This window comes from Colobus angolensis, unplaced genomic scaffold (assembly GCF_000951035.1).
Source record: "Colobus angolensis palliatus isolate OR3802 unplaced genomic scaffold, Cang.pa_1.0 Scaffold8, whole genome shotgun sequence".
Lineage (NCBI taxonomy): Eukaryota > Metazoa > Chordata > Mammalia > Primates > Cercopithecidae > Colobus > Colobus angolensis.
Genome location: NW_012121820.1, coordinates 3026412 through 3050238, shown reverse-complemented (window position 1 = coordinate 3050238; position 23827 = coordinate 3026412). Strand labels below are relative to the sequence as shown.

Below are 23827 nucleotides of genomic sequence, written 5' to 3'. Positions count from 1 at the left end.
TTCTCCTCACATAAGGCCCCCTCCTCTCAAACCCAAGGCCCAGCCTCTTCCAACTCCTCCAGGAAGCCTTCTCTGTCTACCCTACTCTCAACAATATCCTTCTTCCCCTAAATAAATCTCAGTCCTGGGCCAAAGGTTTCACACTAGCAGCCCTTAGATGTGCTTTTTAGGCCTGTATCGTGTTTTCTAAACTTTTGATTTGACTCCCAGCATTGAAAAGCAAGAGATTTCACCTAAAAATGTGAACACACAGCCTCTCTTACAAATGTGGGAAGCCTGGCACCCCCGGCCCTCGTTCCTTCTGGTGAGCCCAGCCCTGCGCCTGGCACACAGTCTGTGTGCACCAGCCACAGCCTGCTTGGAGTGCTGGCTTCGGAGGCAGGCAGGCCCAGTTCGCCCCTTCCTGGCCATGGGACCTGGCAAAAAATGCTTCTTCTGCAGCCTCAATTTCCCCATTTGGAACCAGAGCTTAAAACAAAACCTCCTTCATGGGGTTGTTGGAAAGAAGAAGTGAACTAATATATGGAGTGGGCTTAGCACAGGCCAGGCCCTCAGAAGCCTGGATTAATGATATTTCCTTTTCTTGTTTTCCTTTTTGTTTTCTTGCTTTGGTAGCTCTAATTTCCTCATGGCCCTATCCTTCCCCACTCTGTCTGTCTGTTGGTCCATCCATCCGCTCATTCCACAAATGCCTACTGTGTTCCGGGCACATGGACCCAGTTGCTCCCTTCAGAAAACCCCTCTTCCTGGTCTGCCCAAGCAGAGAGCCAATTCGTCCACGCATGCATTCATTCACTCATTCATTCAAATGCTCACTGAATACCGACTGTGGGCCAGGAGTTGTTCAGAACATCGAGGAAACAGCGCTGAACTAAACAGACAAAAATCTCTGCTGTCCTGGGACTGACATTCTACTGGTGGCAGACAGACCATTAACCAATTATAATGTGAGGTAGTGCTAAGTGCTGAGAAGAAAAATCACAGATGTGGTGGGGGTGGTTGCTTGGTCAGGAAGGCCTCTCTGTGAGCAGGGAGGGGGCCTGTGGCTGGCTCCAGGATAAGAACATTCCACGAAGAGGGAACCTGTGCGAAGGCCCTGAGGCAGGTGCAGGCCTGGAGGGTTTGGGGGCAGAGCGTGAGTGGAGGGGTGTGAGTTAAGCATTTCTGTGATGTTAGAATTCCTCTCCTCCCTGTCATTCTCTTCCCCCTCCTCTGTTTTCTCTTTCTCTGTCTCTCTTTTTTTTTTTTTTTTTAACAATGAGTCTCTTAATTTTGTCATCAGATAGATGCACAAGGACAATACATAAAAATAGAAATCATATCTGGGAAGCAGTGGGCATGTCATTGGCACACAGGAGTGGCAATGGCTGTTCTTACCATTTCTTCTCATTTCTGGCAGGAATGGATCACTTACTTCCAACGTTTCCTAAACAGGCAACGGGCTCCTGGGCCCCGTCTCAGTCGGGAGGGCCTTTCCTCTGTCCCATCATTCTGAGGGTTTCTGGAAGGTGAGTGCGTGGGATGTGTGTGTGTGTGTCTGTCTGTATGTGTGTGTCTCTGTGTGTGTGTGTCTATGCGTGTCTGTGTCTGTGTGTGTGTGTATTGCCAAAGAAGGGTGCTGTTGCCTCTTCCCCTTCGCTCCCCTCATCTCCTCTTTTCTTTTCCATCTTCTACCCCTTTGGTGGAAAGAAGCACCCAAGCGCGGGGAGCCTTGTTTCGGGGCCACTGAGAACTTGCTGAAGCTTGTGATAGCGAGGCCAGGGTGGGGTGTGGCTCATTGCGTTAGAAAAGAGGTTCATGGAACTCTTGAGAATGGGAGTCCTAGAAATAGGGCCCTAGGCCCATCTGAAGTCTTCTCGCTTGTCCCCAGAGCTTCAGGCTCCTTCCTGTCCCCCCACCTTCCTGGATGCTGTCTGGTCCAGCCCCATCATCCTGCCTGCACCATTGCAGTCACCTCCTGCCTGGGGCCTGTGCTTCTGCCCTGGGCCACCCTGGCTGTTCCTCACACGTGGCCAGAGGACCCTGCCAGAACCAACTCAGACCCTGTCTCACCCCTGCTCAGAGCCCTCCCAGGGATCCCACCCCACTCAGAGGCTCTGCCGGGTCCTACGAGGCCCTGCGCGTTGGCTCCTATCTCCTCTCTGAGCTCACCTCTCCCACTTACCGCCTTGCCCTCTGCCCCCTCGCCCAGCCACACTGGCCTCCCTGCTCCGTGACAAGCTCCTGCTCCAGCTTTTGGACCTACCGGACCCCTCCCACCCCAGTGACCTATGCCTCTCCTCTTGGGGTCGGCTGGGCAGCCTGCCGTGCACCCCCTAGCCACCTCCAACCCCAGGAGTGGGGCTTCCTGATGCCAGCCTCCACGCCCTTTACCACATGTGCATTGGCAGTGTTCCGTGGTGTCAGCCCAAGAAGGGTTGGCTGGAGCTGGGTGCACTGTGGTGCCCCAGTGCCTGGAACAGTATTGGCTGCCTGGAAGGGTATTGGTGCACAATATGCAGTAGGCATTCAATTTGTGCTTGCTGAATGAGGGAGCCTCAGTATTTTAAAATCAGACCTTGAAAACATTGCAAAGTTCTTAGAATCCCAGGCCTGAAGAATTGGAGACTGAGAGGCAGTGAGGCTGGGTGAGTCTGGAAGGCTGCGGGCCCATCTGCCCCACCCCGGCCAGCTGTGTGTGTTTCTCTTTTTGAATCTGTTTCTCTTTTTCTCTCTCTGTCACAGTCTCTGTCTTGTTCACCTCCTTCTCATTGTCTCTCTGTGTGTTGTCTGCTCTGTTTCTCTCTTTTCTCTGCCTCTTCTCTCCTCTCCCCACAGCTTCCTTCCCTGCCCCCCTCCTCCTTTTTTCCTCTCCTCTCTCCTCCCATCCTCTCCCCTTCTCCTTTCCTCTCTCTCTCTCCACTGTTTTGTCTCTTCCTCTCTCTCCCCACTGTCCGTCTCTGTATCTGTCCTTTCTCTGTCTCGGTCATCTGTGTGTCTCTCCTCCTTGCTGTCATCCTCTGTCCCTGCCTCCATGGGCACCCGGCCAGCTCCTGCTGTGGAGCGCTTTTCTGCCTCTCCATCCTCCATCTGCCCCACCCAGGGACCCTATCCAGTTGTGACAAAGGCTAGCCCATGGCCGGTCCTGTGAGGGGCCGGTGCTGGGCGTGGAAGCTCTTCTTGACCTTCTCGCTTGTGTCATGACTAAAAAAGTTGAGAACCATTCTGCTCGCTGAGCTCTGATTTCCTTGTCTTGCCAAAGAGAATAACAATTTCTGGTACTTCCTTGATTTCTATTCTAAGTACATTTATTATTTCACTGGCTCGTGGTGAAGCTTGGAGAAGTTTGTGGGTGGGGAACCTCACCAACAAAACCTCCATGGCAGCAGAAGCAGGCTGAGCCAGGAGCTGACCATGTGCTGACCTGGGCTGGGCATGTTCCCTGGCTGGGGCATGGCCGCTGTCTATCCTGGGCTCAGCACACAGTGGTCTCTTTCTGCTCAGCCAGGCCTCCTTTCAGAAACCTGAACTCATTAGGCTGCCTCCAGCCACAGGGCCTTTGCAGGTGCTGTTCCCTTTGTCTGGGATGCTCTTCCTTCTGTCTTTGGCCTGGTTAAACTGGGGTTTTCTTATTCTTCTGATTTGGGCTCAAACATCCCCTCTTCCAGGAAGCCCTCCCTGATGACACCCCCCCCCCAAGTCAGGTCACCTTGTGAACCACTTTCTATCCCTTAACACAGTTATAATTATTTATTTGCTCTCAGTCCCCACAGGCCTCCCCACCCCATCTTCTGGGCTTAGGGCTCCCCAGGACGGAAGTTGAGAGGTCCAGGCCCATGAGTCAGCAGAGCTCTGCTTCCCCTCTTAGCACTTTCTTTGGGGCAGTTAGAGCCTGGCCTCCTCCAAGGGGACTAAATTCAGGAGTGCCTAGGTGGTGGGGAGGTGGCCAAGTCCTCTCCCTGCCCCCTACCCCAGCTGCCCAGCATCAGACGGCTTCTCTCCACCACTGTTGACACACTCACCTCGCCCCACCCCCACTCCACTGCCATCTTCTCCTGAAGAAGCCAGAGGGAGCTTTTCATAATCTAAATCTGACCCCCAACGGCCATGCTCCACACCCTTCCATGGCTCCCTGTTACTCTCTGAATAAAGCCCAGCCCCTCAGCTGGCCTCCACGCCCTCCATGGCCTGACCTGGCCTCTTCCCCTTCATGTCCCAGCAGCCCCCAGCTCCCAGCAGCTCCCTGCCCCCAGGTCTTCATGCTTGCTGTCCCACCAAATGGATGAAAGCCACCCGTTCACTCCCTCACCTCCTTCAAGCCCAGACCTCACCTTCCTAGCGAGGCCTTCCCTGACAGTGCTTCTTAAAATTCCAGCCTCCCCACCACCCTTTCCCCTGCGTCCCTCCTTTATTTCTCCCTATAATCCCAGCCTCTGGGAATAGGCCACAGAGTTCATGGATTGATCTTGTTTCTTGTCCGTCTCCCTGACTAGAATGTCAGTTCCCCACAGGCAGGTGCCATTGTTGCTCCTCTTCCTTACTGTGTCCCAAGGAAGGAGTGAGCCAGGCCTGTGTGGCTGTGGGGTCAGACGGGCTTGGGCTCGAGTTCTGGCTCATTCACTGCCTGACTTTCTCCTCTTAGAGCCCCAGTTTTCTCATTAGAAAAATGGGGGGAAGCATAGGGTTGGGATAAGAGCTGAGTAAACTCTTGTGTGTAAAGCGTCTAGTGCCTACACGTGTCTAGAGGAAAAAAAAAGAGCCGAAATGAAAACTCATCACTCATGATTTCGGGGAGATGGGTGACTGTGCTCAGGCCTGGCCACACCTTCGTGTTGTTACCTGGCCATTGAAAAGTGTGACCCGCAGCCCTCCCAGGACCCTTCTGTTTTGTTTGTTTGCTTTTAAGTATTATTTGTTACATAAGCATTTTTTCCCTCTAGATTTTATTTTTAATTAAAAAATTCAAGCGAAATTAGTGCATGTAATATTCCGCCTTTGTTTTAAAAAGGAGGTGGAAGATACATGTGTATGTTGTTAAACTGAGGAAAAATTCACATAGCATGAAAGTAACCATTTAAACGAACCATTAATTAGCCATTTTAAAGTGAACAATTCAGTGGCATTTAGTCCATTCATAATGTGGTACAACCATCACCTCTATCTAGTTCCAAAACATTTTGTCCTTTTATGAGTTTCGGTCTCATTCTGTTGCCCAGGCTGGAGTACAGTGGTGTGATCTCAGCTTAGGGCAGCCTCAACCTCCTCAGGCTCATGTGATCCTCCCACCTCAGCCTCCTAGATAGCTGGGACTAAAGGTACATGCTGCCACACCCAGCTAATTTTTTGTATTTTTTGTAGAGGTGGAGTTTTGTCATGTTGCCCAGGCTGGTCTCAAACTCCTGGGCTCAAGTGATCTGCCTGCCTCAGCCTCCTGAAGTGCTGGGATTACAGGCATGAGCCACCGTGCTAGGACCCAAAACATTTTCAGTCACCCAAAGGAGACCATGTACCCATTAAACAGTCACTCCTCATTCCTGCCTCTCCCCAGTTCCTGGCAACTGTCAGTCTTCTTTCTGTTTCTATGGGTTTATCTATACTGGAGATTGCATATAAACAGTATCATACAATATATGACCTTTTGTGTCTAACTTCTTTCAATTAGCCTAATGTTTTTGAGGTTCTCCATGTTGTACCGTGCATTAGTTCATTTAAAAAATTTTTTTAATTTTAATTTTTTTGAGATGGAGTCTCACACTGTCGCCCAGGGTGCAGTGCAGTGGCATGATTTCGGCTCACTGCAACCTCCATCTCCCGGGATCAAGTGATTCTCCTGCCTCAGCCTCCTGAGTAGCTGGAATTACAGGCGTGTGCCACCATGTCCAGCTAAGTTTTGTACTTTTAGTAGAGACGGGATTTCTCCATGTTGGCCAGGCTGGTCTCGAACTCCTGACCTCAGGTGATCACCCGCCCTGACCTCCCAGAGCGCTGGGATTTCAGTTGTGAGCCACTGCGCCCCACCAGTACTTCATTTTTTTTTTTTGAGGCGGACTCTTGCTCTGTCGCCCGGACTGGAGTGCAGTGGCCAGATCTCAGCTCACTGCAAGCTCCGCTTCCTGGGTTTATGCCATTCTCCTGCCTCAGCCTCCCGAGTAGCTGGGACTACAGGCGCCCGCCACCTCGCCCGGCTAGTTTTTGTATTTTTAGTAGAGACGGGGTTTCACCGTGTTAGCCAGGATGGTCTCGATCTCCTGACCTCGTGATCCGCCCGTCTCGGCCTCCCAAAGTGCTGGGATTACAGGCTTGAGCCACCACGCCCGGCCCAGTACTTCATTTTTAAAAAAATAATCAAATACTGTTGTATGGATAGATCACATTTTGCATACCCGTTCATCAACTGATGGACAGCTGGGTTCTTTCCACCTTTTGGCTACTGCGACTAGTGCTGCTATGGTAATTGGTATACAAGGACTTGTTTTGTGTGTGTGTGTGTGTGTGTATTATATATATATATTTTTTTTTGGAGAGAAAGTCTCACTCTGTCACCCAGGCTGGAGTGCAGTGGCATGATCTCGGCTCCCTGCAACCTCCACCTCCCAGGTTCAAGCGATTCTTGTGCCTCAGCTGTCTGAATAGCTGGGATTACAGACACGCGCCACCATGCCCAGCTCATTTTTGTATTTTCGGTAGAGGACTGGGTTTCACCATGTTGGCCAGGCTGATCTCAAGCTTCTGGCCACAAGTGATCAACCTGCCTCAGTCTCCCAAAGTGCTGGGATTGCAGGTGTGAGCCACAGTGCATGGCCTCGTGTGGTTATTCTTGAATAAAAAATACAAGATGCAGAAAAGGATGCCCAGTGTGATTCTGATTTGTAAAAGGAATGACAGATAAAGAAATCCTTTGTCCAGGCAGACATGGTCTGTATGGGATTTTCATTCTTATAGAAAAATATGTAAGAATCTGTTCTCAACGGTCAACAAGGGAGAAAAAGAAGGCTTATGCAGAAAAGTAAAAATGAAAAAAGAACACCATACACCAAACCACAACAGTGCACACACAATGGCTCCATGCAGGCATGTGAGACACACGAGACTGAGTGATTGTATGTGAAGATGTGAAAAAAACAGCAAGCAACAAAATCAACCCCAAAACTAGTCTCTCTAGGAAGGGCTGGGCAGGAGCCTGGCCAGATGGAGAAACTGAAGTTGGGAACAGGGGAGGGAACTCCTAGAGAGAGTGATCTCCAAAAACTGCTCCTCCACCCCTCCCTTTTAACTCCCTCCCCAAATACCAGGTCCCATTGGAACCAAATTTCCTCAGTGTTTTGAAATCTCAGACCTGCAGGCAGGAGACAGACTCTTCCTCATGGAGGGTGCGATTGGATTTTTAAGCTCCTGTAGATTGAGTGCTTACTACCTACTAAGTGTTTCGCCTACCTTGTGGCCTGAGTCCTCTCCCAGTGCCTGAAGAAGAAGCTATTGTTCCCTCATTTATTTATTTTTATTGTTACTTTTTTTGTTTTTTGAGATGGAGTCCTGCTCTGTTGCCCAGGCTGGAGTGCAGTGGCACGATCTTAGCTCACTGCAACCTCCGCCTCCCAGGTTCAAGCGATTGTCCTGCCTCAGCCTCCTGAGTAGCTACAATTACAGGTGCTCACCACCACGCCCGGCTAATTTTGGCTTTTTAGCAGAGACAAGGTTTCACCATGTTGGTTAGGCTGGTCTCAAACTCCTGACCTCAAGTGATCTGCTCACCTCGGCCTCCCAAAGCGCTGGGATTACAGGGGTGAGCCGCCACACTCAGCTGCTCCCTCATTTTTTTGGTTCAGGAAAGCAAAGTTCAAAGAGGAGTAGGTTTCTCTGCAGGGCGTGTGGCAGAGCTGGACTTGAACTCAGGGCGGAATCCTTAGCCATGGTGCCCTCTGCCACATGGTTCAGCTTTCCTTCATCTCTACTCCCCAAGATGCCTGGCTCCAGCTGAAGATCCAGGGTTCCCAGGCCCCCCTCCTGGGGACGGGTCCTCCTTCAGCCTGACCTGAGCTCTGCCACTTCCACGGGTATGAACTGTAGCAACAGTTTGGGTCCCCGGGCCTCATTCTCTCCATCTGGAAAATGGGCACAGTATGTGCCTCCCTGCACAGTGAGGTCGTGAAGGATTGATGAGGCGACACACAAGGAGCATGAGCTTAGGGCCTGGCACCCAGGAGGCCACCCCAGTGGGCCCTGCTGGGTTTCCGATTTCCCCTGTGACACCTCCTGGGGGCCGGATCCCCAGCGGGAGGAAGGATGAGGCCTTCGGTGCCTGGTTCTGGCACAACGCAGAGCATTGAGCTCATGCCAGCCTTGGCTGGGGTTTGGACAAATACAGTAATCTGGGCAGGACTCACACAAAGACCTGGGGGCCGGGGAAGGCGAGGGGCATCAGGTTACCCCCGTGGGCTGTAGCCACACAGGTGGCTTGGCGGGTGTATTTTCTTTTCCCTAAAGATTATCATTAACCCTCACCGAGGCCTTGGCAGGTAGGTTTCATTACAGGAAAAACTGAGGTATAGGGGTGTGCAGGCCTGATGGGACGCGCTGTCACTGTGATAGGAACAACATTAGCAATAATAACAGCCGTCCTTCGGGACTGGTTCCCAAGGTCTAGGCCCTAGGTGAATAATAAGCCTTTTCTCGATCCTTTCTGCAGCCCGAGGGGAAAGCCCCATGTTATCCCAATTTCACAGATGGGCAAACTGAGGCTTGAAGACACTCCGCAGCCTCCAAGGGCTGTTCTCTTCATTCCTCCGACAGAGTGGGAATGAGACAGCGCAGAGTCTGGAACGTCTGGGCAGAAGGAAGAGCCGGAGCAAAGGCCTGGAGTTTGGAGGGCGCCGTCGGGGGTGGCGGGGGGCAGGGGCGGTGTCCCATGGCGGGGTTTCGTCTCAGCTCTGCCATGTCTTGGCTGTGCGACCTCTGGCACCCTACTGGGCCTCTTTGATCCCAGACTACCTGTAGAATGGGTGTGTGAGAAGAAAACCTTCTGGAGCAGGGTGTTGAGGAGAGAACAGTGCCTGGCACATCATCATAATAATGCTGAATAGATGTTATTTTCATTTCTAACCACTTCCTCCAGGAAGCCCATCCTGACCTACTCTGGCTCCCGAGGTCACCTGGACTTGCCCCATCACAGACCTTGCCACAGTGTGAGAAACTGCCTCATCCACATACCAGCTTCTCACCCCCATCCAGACCCTCTGATTGGGACTCCCTTGAGGGCTGTGTCCCCAGAGCCCAGCAAGAGTCCAGCACAGAGCAGCTGAGGAGGTAGGTGCTGGTGAACAGGGCCACTGAGCCCCTGCTACTCACCAAGCCCTTCACGCACGGGTCTTCATTTAATGTCTTTCTTCTCCTAAATAGAACCTTGGCTTTGCCAAGACCAGCATAGCTGCTGCTCAAGAAATATGTGAGGAAATTGTTGAGATGAACCAGCACTCGGGGAAGGGAGGCTTTCTGAGGACGGGGACTTAGCAGGTGGAACTCTTGGGATAATAAGAAAGATGCCCGGATGCGGTGGCTCACACCTGGAATCCCAGCACTTCGGGAGGCCAAGGCAGGCAGATCACTTGAGGCCAGGAGTTCAAGACCAGCCTGGCCAACATGATGAAACCCCGTCTCTACTAAAAATACAAAAAATTAACTGGGCATGGTGGTGCGAGCCTGTAGTCCCAGCTTCTCGGGAGGCTGAGGCTGGAGGATCAATGATTGAACCCGGGAGGTGGAGGTTGTAGTGAACCGAGATCGCACCACTGCACTCCAGGCTGGGCAACAGAGTGAGACTCTGTCTCCAGAAAGAAAGACAACAATAATCAGTAGTCTTTACTCTGCTCCAGGCGCCAGGCTGAGTCTTCTCAGTTCCTCTCCCCAGCAGGTTACTTCTATTATTGTTTCCATTTCACAGATGGGAAAATCAAGGCACAGGGAGGTGAGGTGGGTTACTCCAGGTCACACAGTCAGTGAGAGGAAGAGCCAAGACCAAAGCCAAGCCTGTTTGACTGAGGAGCCTGCCCTGAGACCTTAACCACACACCAAGCCCTCCCTAGAAGGAAGAGGCCACTACTGGACACATTTTGCAGATGGAAACCAAGGCTCTGAGAGTCAGAATGGCCTGCCCGTGTCTGGACACAGAAACTGAGGTTGAGCAGGAGATGCTCGAGGCGGGGTTCCTGTCTCCTAGGCCAGCACCCTGAAGGAGGGGTGGGAGACCGCCCCCCACCCCCCAAGCTGTCCCCTGCTTGTTGGAGTTTCTGGTCAATACCCTAGCCTCTGTTACCCAGCCCAGCACCCAAGACACTGCCTCTTCCGCCTGCCTGGAGTCTCGGGTCTCGGGTGCCTTCACAATTGGATTCTCTGTCTCCGCAGCTGCTTTCCATTTGAGCTCTTTGTGCTGAAAATAAAAAAAAATGAAAAGAAAACTTGGCACCGCCCCTCTGCTTTGCTTCCTGGGGAGGAAGGAGGATCCCAGCTACTTCTTTCCCTCATTCTGGGGCCCAGAGATACCCACAGCCTGCCCAAGGTCACACAGCAGGGTCAGAGCCAGGACCCTGGCCTTAGACTCCCCTTCCAGTGCTCTACCCCCTCTGGCCACTGCCTCTGCTATTCCTGGCTCTTCCTCTAGGCCCATGAGGAGCAGACAAATTAGGATGAATGTTCCTGAACCCTACTACATGCCGGGCACTCTGCCACCTTGAGCTCACAAAACCCTCATGACAGCCCTGTGAGGTCCTGTCACCCCATTTAACCAACGAGGAAGCTGAGGCTCAGAGAGGGAAAGCGCCCAAGGTCACACAGCCGGGACGTGGCAGAGCTGGGGTTCCAGCTCCTGTTCCCATTGCTGGACAGCTGCCACATCTGGCACCCAATTTAGGACCCCGTGGGGAGGCCCAAGCCCCGGGGGTGGCAGGGGTTCCTAGAGGGAAGTGGCAAGGCCAGGACCCTGGAGCTGAGCCAGGTAGGAACAATGGGTCCTCAGAGACCGAGGTGGCAGGGCGGGGTGGCTGCTGAGCAAGGGCGGCAGGGCGAGGTGGCGGGCAGGGCCCAGGAGACTTCATGCTCCCGCCTCCTACTCCTGCAACCTGTTTGGGACCTGGGGACACTCCAAGCACTTCAGCTCCTCAACCTGGACAGACCCACGGCTCCAGCAGGAGGCAGGGCCAGCCCTGTGTATAACGATAAATATAGTGGGCAATAATCAGATTTCACGCTTACCGAGTCCTACTACAGGCCAGGCACTGGGCCAAGGGCCCCTCCTGGGTCCTCACAACCAGCCTAGGAGGTGCAACTAGGATTAGTGGCTTTTTACAGATGCGGAAACGGAGGTCCAGGGAGGTACTTAGCACCTGCTGTACCAGGACAAAGAGCTTTGGAAAGTGGGGCCAGCAGAGCGTGGGTACCCTGTTCCCAGAGGCAGGAAAGTTAAGGTAGACCAGACTCAGTGGGGCTCAGCGGGACACGGTGGAGAGTCAATGCTCTCCGGGGGCAAGATGCATTAGAGGGAGCCCTTTTGGGTTTTCAGAATCTGAATATGGGGCGAGGGAAGCAGAGATGTGGGGAGCAGATGAAGCCTTCCTGGCTCTGCTGGGAGGATTAAAGGACTTGATGGACACCCAGGGCTTGGAAATGTGCCTGGTAGAGAGTAGGTGCTCAGGGAACACCTCCTGTTTGCAGAAACAGAACTCACACTTAGGGAGCCTGCTGTGCATCTGAACCCCGTGCCTGGGTGTTTCTGACCCCCTTCCAGCCCTCATCCCTCCTCTCTCTATTTTCTCCCCTGTCTCAGGTTCATTCCTATTTTTCCTCTTGCCCCAATTAGGCCATCTTCTATGACTGCAGCAGTAAAAATATTAATTAAATCTTATAACATGGAGTCTAATGTGGGGCCATTCCAGCGTTCCAGGGGGGTTCCAGGGTAGGCATCTCTTCACTTCTCTTTCTTCATGGGCCCCAGTGCCTGCTGTGGCTCAAGACATCACATCCCACATGATCACATCCTAAACAGGAAGAGATGGACAGAAAAGGGGACTTTCTCCTTCAGGATCTCACTTTTTTTTTTTTTTTTTTTTTTGAGACACAGTATCGCTCTGTCACTCAAGCTGTAGTGCAATGGCACAATCTTGGCTCACTGCAACCTCCACCTCCTGGGTTCAAGCGATTCTCCTGCCTCAGCCTCCCATGTAGCTGGGATTACAGGCACGCCCCACCACGCCCAGCCACTTTTTTGTATTTTTAGCAGAGATGGGGTTTCACCATGTTGACCAGGCTGGTCTCAAACTCCTGACTTCAGGTGATACACCCACCTCAGCCTCCCAAAAGTGCTAGGATTACAGGCGTGAGCCACCACACCCGGCCAACAATTTTTCTTAGATGTCCCAGTGGATGTCCCCTGGTATCTCATGGAATGATGGGCTCACATATCCACATTTGAACCAGAAAGGAATTCCTGTGGCTGACTCATGCCAATTAGGGTTCAGCCTGTCTGGCTGCTCCAAAGAGATGTGGGCTCTGAAGATGATGGGGGCACGGCTGGGATGGCCACCAGCTGGAGTCTCACTGACAGCCTCCTAAGTGACACAGTGGGCCTGGGTTTGCTCGGCCTTCTCTGGCTGGTCCTCTTGGCAGTGTCTGCCCCCTGGGTAACTGCCCCCTCCTTGAGCACGGTCTTCCCCAGCCTCTTGAAGACAGCTTGCTGGTTTTGCTGGTTCTCCTCCTACCTCCCTGCCCGTTCCTCCTTGGGCCTCGAAAATGGCCCCTCTTCTGCCTTCATCTGGCCCTTGCTCCATGAGCTCAGGTGTGCGGGGTCCCTCATGCATTTACACAGGCTCTGTCAGTCTGTCCATGGGTGTCCCAGTGGCACACCCCACTGGGAGACATGGGTGTCTTTCCCAGCTCAGAAGACAGCACTGCCACCCACCCAGTGGGCCAGGGGTCAGACCTTAGAGTTGTTCTTCTCTCCTCTAACCTCCACATTCAATCAGCAAATTCCATTGGCTCTGCCTGTGGACTTCACCAGAACTCGACAAGTCTTCCCTCCTCTGTCTGGTCATTGCTCACCCGCCTGGGCAGAATCTCCACCCTGGCCTCCCCACCCACCCCACACAGCCCTCCACACTCAGCCAGAGGGCTCCTGTTGGAACCCAAGTCAGGTCACACCATTGCCTCACTCCAAACCCTGCTCCTACCTCCCTCAGAGAGAAAAACAGTCCCTGCTCCGGCCCCAAGGATGGTCCTGAATGGCCTTACCCCTCCCCACCTCCCCTCCCCACTCCCCTGGCCGCAGTGACCTCCCTCCTCCTGCTAGAACACATGGAGCTTTGCCCCACATCTCCTGGGTGTTGTTTTTCTGGATCTTTCCATGATCGGCCCCATCCCGTCACTCGGGCCTGTGCGCCTCAGAGAGGCCTCCCAGACCACCCCTGAAAGTAGCCCTGCCCACCCCTACCACATCTGCCGAAGATCACCTTCGACAAGCCGGGACTGTGTCTTATTCAGCACGGGGCCAGCACAGGGCAGTGCACAGAACACAGCGGCTGGCGCCGGGCTCCGTGGGTCCTCCCACAGATGCAGTCCATGGGACGGTGTCTGGGTCCCAAGGTGACCCCCAGCCTGAAGTCACCGCCTTTCCCCTTCCAGGGTCACTGCCTGGATGATGGTGGGTGTCCCAGTGGTGGGGAGAGCAGCTCTGAGCCTCCACTGTGCCCAGAGCAATGGGCACTGGAGCCTGGAACCTTCATTCCCATATCACAGAACCTCCAGGAGTCTGGAAGGGGACAGTTGAGATGAATGGAATTTAGGAACTTTTGGTCCGTGCTCAATGTTCCCTCTGGGGACCTCTTGTCTGGTGGTTGTTGTTTTTGTTTTCTCTTTTCCTGAGCTGTGGTACCTATTGTTCAAACAGAGGACCCCGAGCGCTGGCCTGCCTCACTCAGGCACAAACACCCGAGCTGTCTGGCAAGGTGAAATCCACCAGGGCCAACTTCCCCTTGGGGATTCCACAGGAAGGACGTGGCCCCTCTAACCGAGGCGGATGTATGGTCTCTCCATAGATTCTGCCTGCATAATCCCACGGCCGCTTCAGCTGGGTCTCATGGGGCCACCCTGTGGCCTGTGTTCAGGGACCACATTGTAGCAACAGGGCTGCGTTAAAGCTGGAATCGCACCCAGCAGACTCGGCCTGGGGGGATCCACCAGCCCACATCTCCCCCTCCCAACACAGCCACCTGGCAATTGGCTCTTCTCTCTCCAAAGCCGTGTTTGTTCTTTTTGCTGAGTGTGTGCAGCTGAATTCTCGTTGGTTAAAGCCCCTGCGTGGTGGCTGCCCTGAATACAAAAAGATCAAGGGGGTGCTGTCCTGGTAGGTATAAGGAGTGGGGGCCCCCCACCTTTACCACTTCTCCAGGTGACCCGGGGGCCAGTCCTTAGAGTAGAGTCCTTTGGTCTCCATCTGGGAAAGTGAGGGGAGAGATGAGGGAGGGGGCATTTTGAGGACCAGAAATGGTGTGGCAGAAACAGCCAGCCTGGAGGAGGGGGTCTGGGCAGGCAGGACCCAAAGGCTGGAGCAGGAGGTGTCTGGTGAGACTGTCTGGGGGATGTGACTTCCCTGTCCCCTTCGTTCATTCTTCATCATTCATTCATCCATTCTACACATATTATGAAGCACCCACTGAGCTGGGGGTGACAGTGATCCCTGCCTACAAGAAGCTCCCAGGCTGGTGGGGGACATGAACACCCTTCAAAATGTCAGTTTGTGACTGTGACAAGTACAAGGTGATTTGCGGGTCAGTAAAGGGGGAAGGAGGTTGGTGTGGTTAGGGTGTTCGGGAAAACTTCCTAGAAGCTGAGCTGGGAACTGAAGGGTAAGCAGAGGCCAAGTCCATGAGAAAGGGAGGAACGAATATTCCAGCAAGTGGACACAGCACGTGCAAGGGACCTGCTGTGAAATGGAGCAGAGTCGGAGAGGCTAACAGGCTCACAGTTCCACGTGGCGGAAGCTTCGCAGTTAGGGGCAGGTGTGGAGAGGAAGGCGAGGTAGGGGCTGGACAGACTCCCAGTGAGAGCAGCCCAGTCTCTATGCCAAAGGCAGAGGGGTTCTTGGGAGGGTCTGAGTCAGCAGCACCAGCTTCTTCCTGAATACTCCAGGGCCTGGGGCCAGGGGTGGGCATCTGGATTTGATCGTCAGTGGGATAGGAGACAGGGTCACCTGGCACTTCTGCCCATCTCTGCCTTCCTCGTTTGGGTATAACAATCACCGTCTCTTTGTCTTTCATGATTTATCTCATTGAACCCCCACCCACAGACCAACCCCTGCAGGTGCCAGGGGTTGAACCCACTTGTCATATGGGGAAACTGAGTCTGTCAGATGTTCCCATGGCCCCACCCGCTTCCTTCTGCCCAGAGAAAAGAGGAACAAGGAACTGATGCCCATGGTCAGCTGGGAAGAGTCTGGGCAGGGAATGGGGAGGGTGAGGCCCTCGGGGGCCTGTGTTCGGGATGGGCAGGGGCCCTGCTTCCGTTTAACCACAGCCCTGTGACATGCCCCAAAAGGGAAGCAGCAGCCGCCTGTCCTCACCCCTCTGTGCCCTAGGGAGGGGGCTGGGGATGCCCAGGGGTGGGGAGCAGGAGTCTGAGGAGGCCTCACCCTCCCACTCCAGGCCTCAAGTCTGGGTTCTTAGAGAACTCTGGGGTCAGCTGAACCCAGCTGGTGACCTCCATCAAGTCCCATGAAGACCTTGGCTTCCCGTTCTGTAAATGGAGGAGCAGTCTCTCTTGCGGAATGTTCTCAGATTAGCACACAGTGGGTCCTCACTGAATGGTTAGCCAGCAGTTGTTGGTTGAATAAGCTAAAGGTGTTTTTCTCCTTGAAAGGAGTAGCCAATTAGATAAGGAACCCGTGTATATGACATTCCACAAATATTTATTGAGCACCTATTATATTTCAGGCATTGTCCTGGTACTATGGAGCAATGAACAAACAAGACAAAAATGCCCCCATCACCTTTGGAGCCCACATCTCTTTGGAGCTGCCCTACATTTCCTGGTTTGTGGCAGACATTACTAATTGATCATCTTTCCTACTGAAACCAGAACTCTCTCCAACACCGTGCACCACTCAGGGACTGACATATGGTGGGGAACGGCCTGTCATCCCCAGGGAGGGGTGGCACATGGGAACTCAGAAGGTCTCAGTGAGAATCTTCTAGCTGATTTAAGCAGCTTCCTCTCAGTCTCTTTCAACAAATATTTACTGAGCACCTACTGTGTGTCCAGTACTTTGCCAGGCACTGGGGATACAGGAGTGACCAGGGTGGACATTGTCCTTACCCTTGTGGAGCTGATGTTCTGGTGAGAAAGACAAACAAATAAGCAGACACTTCCAGACATGGATACGTACTACAAACACATGCCAGAGGCGTGGAGTGGAGGGTGACAGGGGAGGAGTCTGGGGTAGCTCGGGGTTGGGGGTTCTGGAGGGAGGGCATTTACTGAGACCTCACTGAGATGTAGCCACCAAAGGAAAATATGGAGGAAGGTGCCACAGGCAGCACAGCAAGGGCATAGGCCTGGAGTGGGGAATGAGGTTGATAGATTTAAGGGACAGGAAGGAACTAGTGTTGCTGGCGGGGTATGAGTTTTGGGGAGAGAAGCAGGAGAGGGTGGTGGAGACCAGGCTGGGGCCATACATCCAGGGCTCGGGGCCAGGGGTGAGCTCTGGATCACATCTCCAGTGGGATGGGCGTCACTGGAGAGTCAAAGCAGGGGAGAGACTAGGGCAGGATCCCATTTCATATCCCTCTGGCTGTGTGAAGCAGGGACACCCGGCCGGAGGTGGCCGCAGATGTCCAGGCGAGCGAGGTTGGCAACTTGGACGGGGGTGATGCCAGCGAATGTGGGGAGAGATGGCCAGGCCTGGCGGGAGGCCCAGGGCTCTGCATTCCGTTTCATTTTTCCTTTTACACAATCCCCACCCCCCACCCCGGGCACTCTGGGTCACTGGACTTTCCCTGGCACCGCTGGTGGGGCCCACAACCTGCTGGCAACCTGGCCTCTTCGGGTCCCAGCTGGTTCCCTGCCCTGCCTTGGACCCTTCCTCTCCAGGGACAGACCCAGCTCCAGTTCCTCTGTCACTGTTTCCCACCACCTCCTGCCCCAGCTCTGCCTGGGTCCTGCTGATCTCCTAACTCTGCCGCTGCTCCAGCACCGCACCCCCCACTCCAGCCCGGCTGGCTGCCTGGGAGCCGGCAGATGCTTCCTCTGAGCTGCTTTTTCCAGATCAAGTTTGCCTCTAAGGAAGTGAGCCTGAGACTCCCAGCCAGTTGGGGGAGACAAGTTCGAGGGAAGTACCCCAAGGTAGCTTGCCAGAGGGCAGCCTCGCTCTTGGGCAGATTTTTCCTCTGGTCCCGATTGTTGCTGAATGGAGCAGGCAAATCTACCTTCCCCACTGACTCAGGCCTTGGGTGCTCTGATGGACACTGTGGCTGGTGACACAGAGCCCTGATGAGCAGGGCTCTGAGGCTGCATCTACGATACTAGGAAGGAGACTCATCATTGATTAGTAATGCCTGCTGTGGACCCAGGATGGAGGATAGGGGCCACGCTGGCCTCATCTGTGTGTCTGCAGCACCCAGTAGGTCCTCAGGTCTGCGCTCCCCTGTTGTGCCTCTAAATCTTCAAGTATAACAAATGCTGTTTGAAAATACCATATGATGGTGGGCTGAGGTGGGAGGATTGCTTGAGGCCAGGAGTTCCAGACCAGCCTGGGCAACAGAGTGAGAACCCATCTCTAGAAAAAAAAAAATTTACCCGAGTGCAGTGGTGCATGCCTCTAGTCCCAGTTACTTGAGAGGCTGAGGTGGGAGAATTGCTTCGGCCCAGGAGATTGAGGCTGAAGTGGGCTATGATTGTGTCGCTCCACTCCAGCCTGGGCAACAGGGCAAGACCCCCCATCTCTCCTAAAAAAAAAAAAAAAAAGGAGAAAAAGAGAAAATACCCCATGGCCTTGGTTTCCTTATCTGTGAAATGGGGATGATGATGACAAGCCCCCAAAGGGCTTCCCTTCCCCACACCCTGGCAGTGACTGACACAGAGGCCTTGAGAGCTGCGTGTTCCAGAGTCATGCAACTGGTACATGGCTGAGCTGATGGGGTTTGAACCCTGGGCCCCTGAGTCAGGGAGATCAAGTGGAACAGTTGGGCCGGGGAGGGGAAGGTGCTGCCCAGAGCTCCCAGTGACCTTGGACCCCACTTCTCCTTTCTGCGCAGTGTACTCGGCACACAGGAAGCCTGGTGGGGCCTCCCTTGCCCATCCTGTCTGCAGCCGGGTGGACACGGGGTCCCGGCGTCACCCACCGCCACCCAGGCCTCCCCCTTCCTGTGTTGTGCAAGACGAAGTGTCCCCTGTGTGGAATGGGCAGGCGGCTCTGGCGATGGGTGGACGGATGAATGGGGCCCTCTCAGGCGGGGTCACTGCCCGCGGTTACCGCTAGCAGGCCTGGCCTAGGCCTCCGCCCCTTCCTCCTCCTTCTCCTCCTCCTCTGTTTCCCCGAAGTTCAGGCAGCCTTAAGCAAGAGGCTGTGGGACCCAGGAAACTGGGGAGGCTGTCCAGCCACCATCTTGTCCCCACAAAGCAGGCCTAGGCTTGGGCAGTCATGGAGAGGTCCTAAACAACAACAACAAAACTGTAATAATAATAATGAGAATAATAATGAGGATAGCTATTACAGTGGAGTGGCTTCTACGTGCCAGGCGTGCTCTCATTTAACCACAAATACATAAAAAGCACTTCCAATGTGCCACACGTGATTCTCAGACCTTCACCTCATGTCCCATCAAATCCCCACCAACCCTTGTGAAACAGGTTTTTTTTTTTTTTAATGATTCCTTTCTTCAGAGCAGGAAACTGAGGCTCTGAGAGATGAAGCTACTTACCAAGGTCTCGCAGCTCAGCCACATCCCACTGAACATCATCCTGTCCCCTGGGGTGAGTGTTGTTCTGGACGCTGGGGGCTCAGAAGCTGTTGGTGCCCACCTGGGAGGTCGCCCTCGCAGCTGCTATCCAGAATCTCTTGCCCAAGGGCTTCCTCTGGCCACAAGAGTGTGGGAAATTAGTGAGAGACCCTTGCCAGTAGAGGTGGGGTCTGGTTGTGCCCCCACCCAGCTTCCTTGCTTCTGGCTCTGGGGACAGCAGGAAGGTACTTTCTGTGAGTTCTCCCAGAGGCCCCTGGGGGTTGGGCTGCTGTTGCCCACCGAGGAGACCTGCTCATCCACCTTCCTTGTGTCGCTTCCTCACTCCCTCCTAGTGTGTCTAGAATCACCTCCCAAATATCCCTCTTGCACCCAAACCCTTATCTTGGGTTAGCTTCTGGGAGCCGACCTCAGCCAGCAGCTATAATGCTCAGGGCTTGAGAGCTTTGGAGTCAGATGGACCTGAGTGTGAATCCCAGCCCTGCCACTTAACCTGAGTGTGAACTTGGGAGCCTGCCCTATCTCTCGGAACCTCAGTTCCTTTGTCTATGAAAAGGGAACTTACGTGCAGAAAACCAAGTGACTATGAGGGGGATGGGGCGGTGTGAGATGACAGGACCAGAGCACGTTCCTGGCTGCAGAGCCCACAAGTCACGCTGTGAGAGCTTTTGGGGGTGGTATGGGGACAAGGGCGCAGAGGAAGAACCAGTCGTGAGTCCTCAGCCCTGTTTGACTGACGGGGGACGGGGATGAGTGGGAAAGAGGTACAGTGTTGTTCCACCTTCCCCAGCCATCACCCCTGAGATTCCAAATGCACATCGGGACCAACCCAGGGAGCCAGCAGATGTTCAGGGTAGGGCAAAGAACAGGTGCCAAGTGTGCTCCCTGGGGGGTGAGACTGGGTGGCCAGAAGAGCTGCATTGGTAGGACTTTCACCAGGTAGACAGCAGGCACCTCGTCCCTGCAGATCACAGCTTCCAGGGCCACCTGTCCACAGAATCCCTTCACTGATCTGTGCTCGAGGCAGGGCTGTGGGGGACTGGGTGTCCTTCTTTTACCCTGGGTGGGGCCTCATGCTCGGAGGGAGCGCTCTCTACCCCCACCACAAACCTGCGGGTTCCCTGCTACAGCAATGGCAATCCCAGCCACCTGGCTGCCCAGGCCCCCAACCAGCATTCTCTCTCTTGTTCCCATGGGCAGCCCATCAGCAAACTCATCCACATACCCCAGAGTCCACCTCACTACCCTGCCCTGCCCTGGTTCAGTTGGGATGGATGTTTGCAGTGGTCTCCTCATTGGTCTCCCTGCTTCCTCTCTCGACTTCCTAAGCCAGAGGAATTCTGTAAGAACTCAAGTTAGATCGTATCCCTTTTCTGCTCAGAACCCTCCATGGCTCCCAACTCACTCAGAGCAGAAGCCCACAGGGCCTGCAGGATCTCTGCCCCAGCCCCGCCTAACCTTACTGCCTCTCTCTTCGCTGCTCACCCGCAGCCACAGTGGCCTCATCTCTGTGCCGTAAACTCGCCAATTATCCTGCTGCTGCCTCAGGGACTTTGCACCCACTCTTCCCTCTGGAACAGAGGACACTCTTGCCAGCTCTGCCCATGGCGGACCCTTGTGTAGGGTCAGGCCTCTGCTCCAAAGTCACCCCTGGGGACGCCTTCTCTGACCAGCCTCTCATTCCTATGGCCTCATGCTGTTTTTATTTCTTCCTAGGACTTAGCACGTATCCTAGAAATTAACCTGCTGGTTGATCCTGTTTCTTGTCTGTCTCTTTCCAGTGGAATGTCACCATCGCCCAGATGGGGATTTTTGTGTGTTTTGTTCACTGCTGTACACCCAGCCCCCAGCACAGCGCCTGTCCAGGGCAAGTGCCCAGTAAACACTCGGGAACCAGAGCATGCATGCGTGGATAAATATTTCTTTGGCAGATGAGGGGGCTGAGGCTCAGAGAAGGCCCTAGGGGTCTCAGACTCACAGCCCAGTGCTCTTTCTGCTGACACACCCTGGTCTCTGGAGCAGTTTGTTGCCTGTTCAACAACAAAGAGGGCGTGCCTGGTTAGGGGTCCTGCGTGCGAATCACAGTCCCTGCGTGTCTTGGCTGGAGGTCACCTCCCTCTCTGCTCCAGGGCCTGTAATTACCACTTACCCTGGTCAGTGGGTCCGAGAGATTCCCCATGTAGGCAGGGCTGTGGCCAGGGTGCTCACCTGGCCCCCGGCAGGTCCCATGGGCACTGTCTGGTCAGGCTTCGTGGCTGACATTCCAGGTACATTTCTAGCCCTGGGCTGCCACGGGCAAAGGGTGGGGAGAGGGTCGTGGGCTTCAGGCTGGACAAACCAGTCAGCCTTCCCAGCTGGGCCACCTGACCACCCACTTCCTGTGTGGCTCCTTGAGGCCTGGAGGGTGGAGGGGGCTTTGTTCAACCCCTACCCGTGCCCTCTTCCCTTCTCTCCCTCGGCAGGTCCTCCCAGCACCTCCTGCAAACAGACCTCCGACCCAAGCCCTTCTTTCTGCCTCCACTGCCACCATTGCTGCTCATCTCTGCTGGCACAGAAGTCTCTTCCCTGGTCCTCCAGAAATTCCCTCTCCATACTCAGCAAGAGGGAGCTATTAAAACTGTGGGCCAGCCCACATCAGTCCCTGGCAAAGTCCTCTCTAAGGGATCCCGTTGCTTGGAGAATAAACCCTCGGATTCCTTCCTTGGCTCTCGGGGCCTCCTCTCTGACCTCCCTCTGTCTCCTCTCCCAGCCTTCCTCCTCACTTACCCTCCAGCCACGCTGGCTTCCTCCTTGCTCCTGAAACAGCTTGAGGCCCACACTGCCCCCGGGCTCTTTGCACTGGCTGTTCCCTCTACCTGGAACACTTCTCCCAGGCTTCCACAGGCCTCCCTCCCGCAAGTCCTTCGGGTGCCCACATGGGAAGCCTTTCCTGACCGCCCCCTACTTCCTTCTGAGCACGGTAGGGTCTTTCTACCTAGTATATGAGGGCAGGGATTTTTGTCTGCTGCATCCTCTGTGTGCCCCAGTGCCATCACAGTGTCTGGCAGATGGTAAGCGCTCGACACACATTGGCTGACTGCCTGAATGAACAACTCTATGAGCCGATGGCAGATAAGGACACTGAGGTCCTCTGGGGTAGGTGACCAGCCCAAGGCCACACAGCTGGTTTGAGATTAGGCCAGGAGAGGAGCCTGGGCTGGTCACATCCTGGAGCTGGCCTCTTGGAAACTGCATCAGGAGAATAACAAAGATGAGACGCAGGCTCTAACAAATGGATACCAGTGACTCTCGCCCCACCAGCCCCAGCCCTGCGGCCTTGGGCCCTTCCAGGAGTCATGGTCTGCCTGCCTGGGGCATTCCAGGCTTCAGCCCAGGTCCTGCGCTTTCTATTTTGAGCCTCTTAGTCCTGAGGACTGTGTGTTCCCAGCAGGCGGCGCGGGCCAGAGGCTGAGCCTGGGTGTGGCTGTCACCCTATCTGGGGCCAGGGACCCAGATTCTCGGGCCCTTAACCTGTTGGCTGCTGAGGGCTCTGGCATAAGCCCTGTTCCCTGCTTGACTGTCTCCCCTTCAAGCCCCTGCCCTGGTGTCTTCCAGGCATGGTATCAGCCCATCTCACCTTGGATTATATCCCTGTTTGGCCCCATTTGAATCCTGGCTCTGCCCCTTTCCAGCAATGTGACCTTGGGCAAGTCACTTCATCTCTCTGGGTCTCAGTTTCTTCATCTGGGAAATGGGAACAATAAGAGTACCTGTCTCTGGCCATGTGTGGTGACTCACGCCTGTCATCCCAGCACTTTGGGAAGCCGAGGCGAGAGAATTGCTTGAGACCAAGAGTTTGAGATCAGCCCGGGCAACACAGTGAGACCCCCGTCTCTACAAATTTTAAAAAGTTAGCTGGGCATGGTGGTGTGCGCCTGTAGTCCCAGCTATTCTGGAGGCTGAGGCGGGAGGATTGCTTGAGCCCAGGAGTTTGAGGCTGCAGTGAGCTATGATTACGCCCCTGCACATTAGCCTGGGTGATAGAATGAGGCCCCATCTCTAAAAATAACAATACTAATAATAAATAAAAATGAAAACAAGTACCTGTCTTCTGGGGTTGCAGAGGAGATTCAATGTGATGAAATTGATGAGAGTGCCCTGCACAGAGCTGGAAACTCAGAAATCCTCGATAATGAGTTCCCCCACCATCAGCAGCTGGTTTAAATATAAAAACTGTCATGGCCTCTGGAGAAACGACAAGAATTTGAAGGAGCTTCTCTGCACTGATCACCCTATACCCTACACCCTTACTTCCTCCCCTCAACTTGCCTGGATTTATCGACCCCCATTACCCCACTGGTTGCCTTCTCTCCACCTGGCACATTTCGTATGAATTTGCTTGTTGGTTTCTTGCCTATCTCCCCAGTAGAACATTGGCTCCATCAGGACAGGGACTTTTGTCTACTTTATGCACCTAGTGCAATGCCTGGCACACAGTCAGTGCTCAATAAAAGTTTGTTAATAGAACCAATAAATGAATAGCAATCTGTCTGGGGAGAGGAGCCCTGAGCTCACCTCCCTCCCCAAGCCCAGGGCTCTTGGGTGCTTGTTGGTGTCAGGCCCAGGACCCCTCTCATCAAGCAGCCAATAAAACTGCCCTGGTTGGTGTTCTCATTTCACAGATGGAGAGACTGAGCCCAGAGAGGGAGATTCGCCTGTCTGATGTCACACAGAGGTCGGCACCTGGGCTGGGATTCCAGCCCAGGATCATGTGGGGTAGGGGGCAGTGGATCAATCTTTTCCTGGAAGGAGTCAATGGTGATGGTGGGAATGGGTCAGGGGTACTGGCAAGGAGGTTCCAAGGCCCCCAGGAGGGA

The 23827-nt window shown here is 54.1% G+C and overlaps 1 long non-coding RNA gene across 2 annotated transcripts; it reads left to right on the top strand.

Annotated features, from left to right (window-relative positions):
* The first annotated feature begins 10788 nt into the window (after window positions 1–10788).
* On the top strand, window positions 10789–23058 carry LOC105502372. Of its 2 annotated transcripts, XR_001000328.1 has the most exons (4): window positions 10789–10966; window positions 18898–18987; window positions 20753–20879; window positions 21434–23058. It is a non-coding gene; the product is annotated as an uncharacterized LOC105502372 (long non-coding RNA). The 2 variants fall into 2 exon arrangements; XR_001000329.1 differs by lacking the exons at window positions 10789–10966; window positions 18898–18987 and having other exon boundaries at window positions 20796–21238; window positions 21434–21671.
* Window positions 23059–23827: the final 769 nt, after the last annotated feature.